At 44.6% G+C, this 6193-nt stretch overlaps 1 pseudogene; it reads right to left on the bottom strand.

The window, feature by feature from the left end:
• Window positions 1–3835: 3835 nt before the first annotated feature.
• Window positions 3836–4990, bottom strand: LOC147415817 (uncharacterized; annotated as a pseudogene).
• Between the last annotated feature and the right edge of the window lie 1203 nt (window positions 4991–6193).

Genomic DNA, 6193 nt, shown 5'->3' with positions numbered 1-6193 from the left:
TTTTCTTTGCATGAGGCAGTGCAACCAGAGTTGTAGCCAAATACTGGAGGTAGGTAGCAAATACTAAATCACCCTAATTACACAGTGTCAGATCTTGGAAACTACATGTTTGATGCTAACGTGACATCTTAGGATGGAGAATTTCAGGTTTTCCTCTAGGTGAAACCAGAATGCAAGACCTAGATCTTGACCCCCAAGGGAGCCCAGACCTCCTTGCATAGACATCCTACATCATTACTACAGTGACAAAACCCAATGGCATCATAGGTTTTATTAGCTAGTTCAGAGCTCTGTATTTTGCCTCAGATTGCTGAAGTGCACTTTTAATAATTTACTGAATAATTGAGTGGCTGATAGATAGTTTGACCTCAAAACTAGTCCAGATTTCAAAGGAGCTTCAAAAAAATTTCAGGCAGGTCAAACCCATATGAATATATTTATTGGAAATGTCTGCTCACAATTCTCAGAACAAATCCCTGGGGCTTTCTACAGCTTTTATCCAAATCTCCCTACATGCAAGATCTAAAGAGACATTTCAAACAGGCTTTATCTTCCAAAGTCAAATAAATGCCCCTGATGAGATCCTGTGTGACCAAAAGCCTTTATTTTTGTAAACTAGTTAAACACTAACCTGTGAGGTTTGGGTTTAACTGTAGGGTTTAACTTTAAAACCCTAACTGTAAACAGTGGGCAAATACTGCAATTGTTTATTGTAGAATCTCTGGTATTCACCCTCCACCACTGCTTCAACACATACCTTTGAAATACAGGTTTCAGAATGGATCCAGAAAGATTATAAATATAAAAGATAGCAAATATACTAAGCTGAAGCACTAACTGAAGTCCAAAGCTTAAGGATATTTAAGATCACAACAAAATCAGCAACACTCTGTAGTGGTTTAATCAGGCAGGCAGCTAAATACCACACAGCCATTCACTCACTCCCCCCTCCCAGTGGGATGGGGGAGAGAATCAAAACAAAAAGTAAAATTCATGGGTTGGAATAAAGACAGTTTAATAGGACAGAAAAGGAAGGGGGGGATGATAATAATAATAATAATAATAATAATAATGAAGAATCAGAATATCTAATCATTACATCTCTTCCTTGATGGCCTGAGGTGTCAGGGGCCCATAGGACTATAAATAATTCATCCTTATGTTGCCAGTCCAGATTCACCTGAGCCAGTTCAATGTTAGCAGCCTGACCTACCTGCTGGTTGTTTTGATGTTCTTCAGTGGCCCAACCCTTGGGTATGCGAGCATCTACGTGACATACTTTTACCACCAGTTTTTCTACCCTTGCCATAATTCAGCAGCCCAGATGGGTTTACTTCTGCGCTGCCAGTTGGTCTGCTTCCATTGCTGTAGCCACCCCCACAGAGTATTTGCCACCAGCTATGAGTCAGTATAGAGATAAAGTACTGTCTGTTTTTCTCATTCAGTAACATCTGATGCCAGCTGGGTAGCTTTTACTTCTGCAAACTGGCTTGATTCACCTTGTCCTTCAGCAGTTTCTGCAACTTGTCGTGTGGGACTCTATACAGCAGCTTTCCACCTTTTATGTTTTGCTAGAATACTACAGGACCCATCAGTGAACAGCGCATATTGCTTTTCATTTTCTGGTAGTGCGTTACACAGTGGGGTCTCTTCAGCACCGTCACCTCCTCCTCCTCTGGCAATATTCTGGAATTTTTGCCTTCTGGCCAGTCCATGATACTTCCAAAATTTCTGGGTGACTGGGCTTTCCTATTCAAGCCTGTTATGTGATCAGTGTGACTTCCTCACTCCACGTAGCATCAGTTGCATGATGTGTAGAGCGCACCCTCCCTTTGAACATCCAGCCCAGCACTGACAGTGAGGGTGCCAGGAGGAGCTTTATTTCAGTACTAACCACTTCCAAAGCAGCTCAAACCCCTTTGTATGCTGCCAATATTTCCTTTTCATTTGGAGTATAGTTGGCCTCAGATCCTCTGTATCCCCAACTCCAAAACCCTAGGGGTCAGCCTCGGGTCTCCCCTAGTGCTTTCTGCCAGTGGCTCCAGGTAGGGCCATTCTCCCCAGCTGCGGTGTAGAGCACATTTTTAACATTGTGTCCTGTCTGGAGTGGCCCAAGGGGTACTGCATGAACTATCTCCTGTTTAATTTGTTCAAAGGTTTGTAATTGTTCGGGGCCCCATTTAAAATCATTCTCCTTCTGGGTCACTCGGTACAGAGGGCTTACAAGCAGACTGTAATTTGGAATGTGCATCCTCCAAAAACCCACAATGCCAAAGAAAGCTTGTGTTTCCTTTTTGCTAGTCAGTGGAGACATAGCTGCTATTTTGTTGATCACATCCATTGGGATCTGATGACACCCATCTTGCCATTTTATTCCTACAAACTGGATCTCCTGTGCAGGTCCCTTGACATTACTTTGTTTTATGCAAAACTGGCTTTTAGAAGGATTCGGACTATATTCTTCCCTTTCTCAAAAACTTCTGCTGTGTTGCCCCATACAATGATGTTGTCAATGTATTGTAGGTGTTCTGGAGCTCCACCCTATTCCAGTGCATCCTGGATCAGTCCATGGCAAATGGTGGGGCTGTGTTTCCCCCCCTGGGGCAGTCAGTTCCAGGTGTACTGGATGCCCCTCCAAGTGAAAGCAAACTGTGGCCTGCACTCTGCTGCCAAAGGGATCAAGAAAAATGCATTAGCGGTATCAGTTGTGGCATACCACTTGGCTGCCTTTGACTCCAGGTCATACTGAAGTTCTAGCATGTCCAGCACAGCAGCGCTCAGCAGCAGTGTGACTTCATTCAGGCCACGATAGCCTGCTGTTAGTCTCCACTCTCCATTAGACTTTCACACTGGCCGTGTGGGGCTCTTAAAGGGTGAGCGAACGTTGCTGGTCACCCCTTGGCTCTGCAGTTGACAAATCAGCTTATGGACAGGAATCAGGGAGTCTCAGCTGGTGTAATATTGCCGCCGGTGCACCATTGTGGTAGCGATTGGCACCCGTTGTTCTTTGACTTCAGCAGCCCCACAGCAGAAGGGTCCTCCAAGAGACCAGGCAAGGTGGACAGCTGTTTGATTTCCTCTGCCTCCAAGGCAGCTATTCCAAAAGCCCACTAGTACCCTCTTGAGTCCTTGAAATACCCTCTCCTGAGGTAGTCAATGCCAAGGGTGCACGGGGCCTCTGGGCCAGTCACAATGGGCTGTTTCTGCCACCATTCCCAATTAAGCTCACTTCAGCTTCCAGCACAGTTAGCTGTTAGGATCCCCCTGTCACTCCAGAAATACAAATAGATTCTGTACCTTCATAGCTCGATGGCATTACAGTGCATTGTCACCGGTGTCCACTACAGCCTCATACTCCTGTGGATCTTACATGCCAGGCCATCGAATCCACACAATTCAATAAACCTGGTTGTCCCCTTCCTCCACCTGGATGAAGGCAAGGCCCCTCTAGTCCTGGTCATAGTATTTGTTGTTCACTTCTTGTAAATACAAATCTGAAGTCCCTTAAAGGGGATCCGAAGTGAGATCAGCCCTTCTACTCTGTCTGGGGAACTGCCCACTGGAAACTGAAGCAGCAATTCTCCTGAAAGAACCCTCTTTTGTGATTATTTTTTCCTGCAACTCACATACCTGTATCTCTAGGGTCGAGGCAGATTTTTCCATCCCATTTCCTCATGTCCTCTTTGTAGTCATGCAGGTAAAACCACAGGGTACCCCGTGGTGTGTACCCACTATATCCTCTTTCTTGAGCAAAGGAACATCTACACCTAATAGCTGAGATACTGGTCCATACAGGTGGGGAGTAGAACATATCCTCTTTGAATTGCTGGAACTCCTAAGACAGTTTTTCAGGCAGTTTCTCCACAGCCGAGATGCAGGCACATAAGGAGGAAGACAGACTTTCTTCGTACTGCCAGAGTTGGCCAGCCATTTCATCCATCATTTGTCCCTCTCCGTCTTTCCGGGTCATTACTGCCAATGAGCTGCATACAATGATGTGCTCTGTATAAACTTCCACCACATGGGTCATGTGCACTTGACTTCATCTGGGTCTTTGGATAACTGCTCGTTATTCAGCTCATCATAAATCACCTCCAGCATGGCTAATTCCGTCAGGTACTGGATACCTCTCTCCATGGTTGTCCACTTGCCTGGGTGACATATAACATCTTCCCTGAAGGGGTACCTTTCCTTCACGCCTGACACGAGTCACCTCCAGAGGCCGACTGCTTTTTTCCAATTACCTTGTCAATTACCCCCCTTCCCTAGACAGGGATCCCAGTTGTTTGGCTTCCCTACCCTCTAATTCCAAACTACTGGCCCTGTTATCCCAGCATTGGAGCAGCCAGGTGACAATGTGCTCACCTGGAAAACAGCTGAAATAATCTCACATATCTTGCAGCTTGCACAGGGATAGGGATCTATCTCATCCACTGATGAGTCTGCCTCATTCACTTCTTCCCTTAATAAGGGAAGCATTTCAACATTTCTTCTTGTATATAGGAGTGACTGATACCAGCAGGGGTTGGTTCTCTGGTTCAGCTGCAGCGGCTGTCACCGGGGTGGGAATAACCGCAGTGCCTGTCACCAGGGTTGGAGTAGTTGCAATACCTGTCACTTTGTAGCTAGATCTAGAGACTTTCTCTTCCCCTCGAGAGTACTCAATACTGTTGAACAGGGCTTGGTAGGCATGGGCCAGGCCCCAGCATGTTGCAGTGATTTATGTGTCTCTGGAATTGCCAGAGTGACAGCATACTTTTTCCAAATATTTTACTAGTTTTTCAGGATTCTGCACTTGTTCAGGGGTGAAGTTCCAAAACACTGGAGGTGACCACTGACCTAGGTACTTGCCGATGCTGTCCCACACACCCTGCTGCTCATAACTATCCAGCCTCAGGGTAGATCTCTGGGCGGTATTCTTAAATAGTTGTTTAACTTTAAACAAGACTTGAAACGCATTCAGGAGTAGGAAACACAGGAACAGGAACATGCGAGTTTGAACATCCCAAGGATATTCAAAATTCTCATAGCTATTGTAACTAGTCTGGAAGGGAAAGGTGAAGGAGAAAGGGAGGGTGAAGGAGTGGGGGAAAGCGTGCCCCTTGTCTCTCCCATAGATTGGGTCTCCAAGGAGAAAAGGTAGAGTGCAATTATTAGTAGTTTCCAAGAGATGGCTCCCGAAGTATGGAAATGACAGCAATGCTGAGTACAGATACCAGATTAGTCTCACGACCAGCAATTTTGTCATATCATAAGCCAGTATTACCAAGTACAACAAAATTATTACATTAATCCAACCCCCAGAAACGATAAATGGCACAACAGTTAATATATATAGGAAGTGAGGTGTTATGTAGCACAACTCAGAACAATCACAACTCTGAGAATAAATAAATCAACATTGTGACCCACGACTCTTAAACTAATATAACGAATGCTTATAAAAAAAATGATCAGATCTGTTGTTACCTCAATGCTTCATGCCACATGTTGGGTGCCAAAAAGGACTGTTGTGGTTTAACCTGGCAGACAGCTAAACACCACAGAGCCACTCGCTCACTGCCCACCTCACCTCAGTGGGATGAGGGAGAGAGTTGGGAAAAAAAAAAGTGAAATTCATGGATTGAGATCAAGACAGTTTAATAGGGCAGAAAAGGAAAGGAAAAAAATAATAAAAATTTAAAATTAATTGGAATATACAAAACAGGTGATACATAATGCTATTGCTTACCACCTGCCAACCAACGCCCAGCCAGTTCCCAAGGAGCAGCCCCCAGCCAGCTTTCCCCCTAGTTTATATACCAAGCATGACATCATATCATATGGAATATCCCTTTGGCCAGTTTGGGTCAGCTGCCCTGGCTGTGTCTTCTCCCAACTTCTTGTGCCCTGCAGCCTACTTGCTGGCAGGGCAATATGAGAAGCTGAAGAGTCCTTGACTACTGCTTAGCAACAACTAAAACATCAGTGCCTTATAAACATTATTCTCATTCTAAATCTAAAACACAGCACTATACCAGCTACTGGGAAGAAAATTAACTCTATACCAGCCAAAATCAGGACACACTACTCATATAAAATAAACTAGATGAAAAAGGAAAGAAATAATTATACAAAAGAGACAAGAGTAAAACAGAAAGGTTGGGAAGAGGAATGCTATTGTGAAGTTTAAGATCTCTGAAGAGGTCAGTTT

Source organism: Leptosomus discolor, chromosome 3 (genome assembly GCF_034619465.1).
Source record: "Leptosomus discolor isolate bLepDis1 chromosome 3, bLepDis1.hap2, whole genome shotgun sequence".
In the NCBI taxonomy this organism is placed as follows: domain Eukaryota; kingdom Metazoa; phylum Chordata; class Aves; order Leptosomiformes; family Leptosomidae; genus Leptosomus; species Leptosomus discolor.
This window is presented reverse-complemented; position numbering and strand designations above follow the sequence as displayed.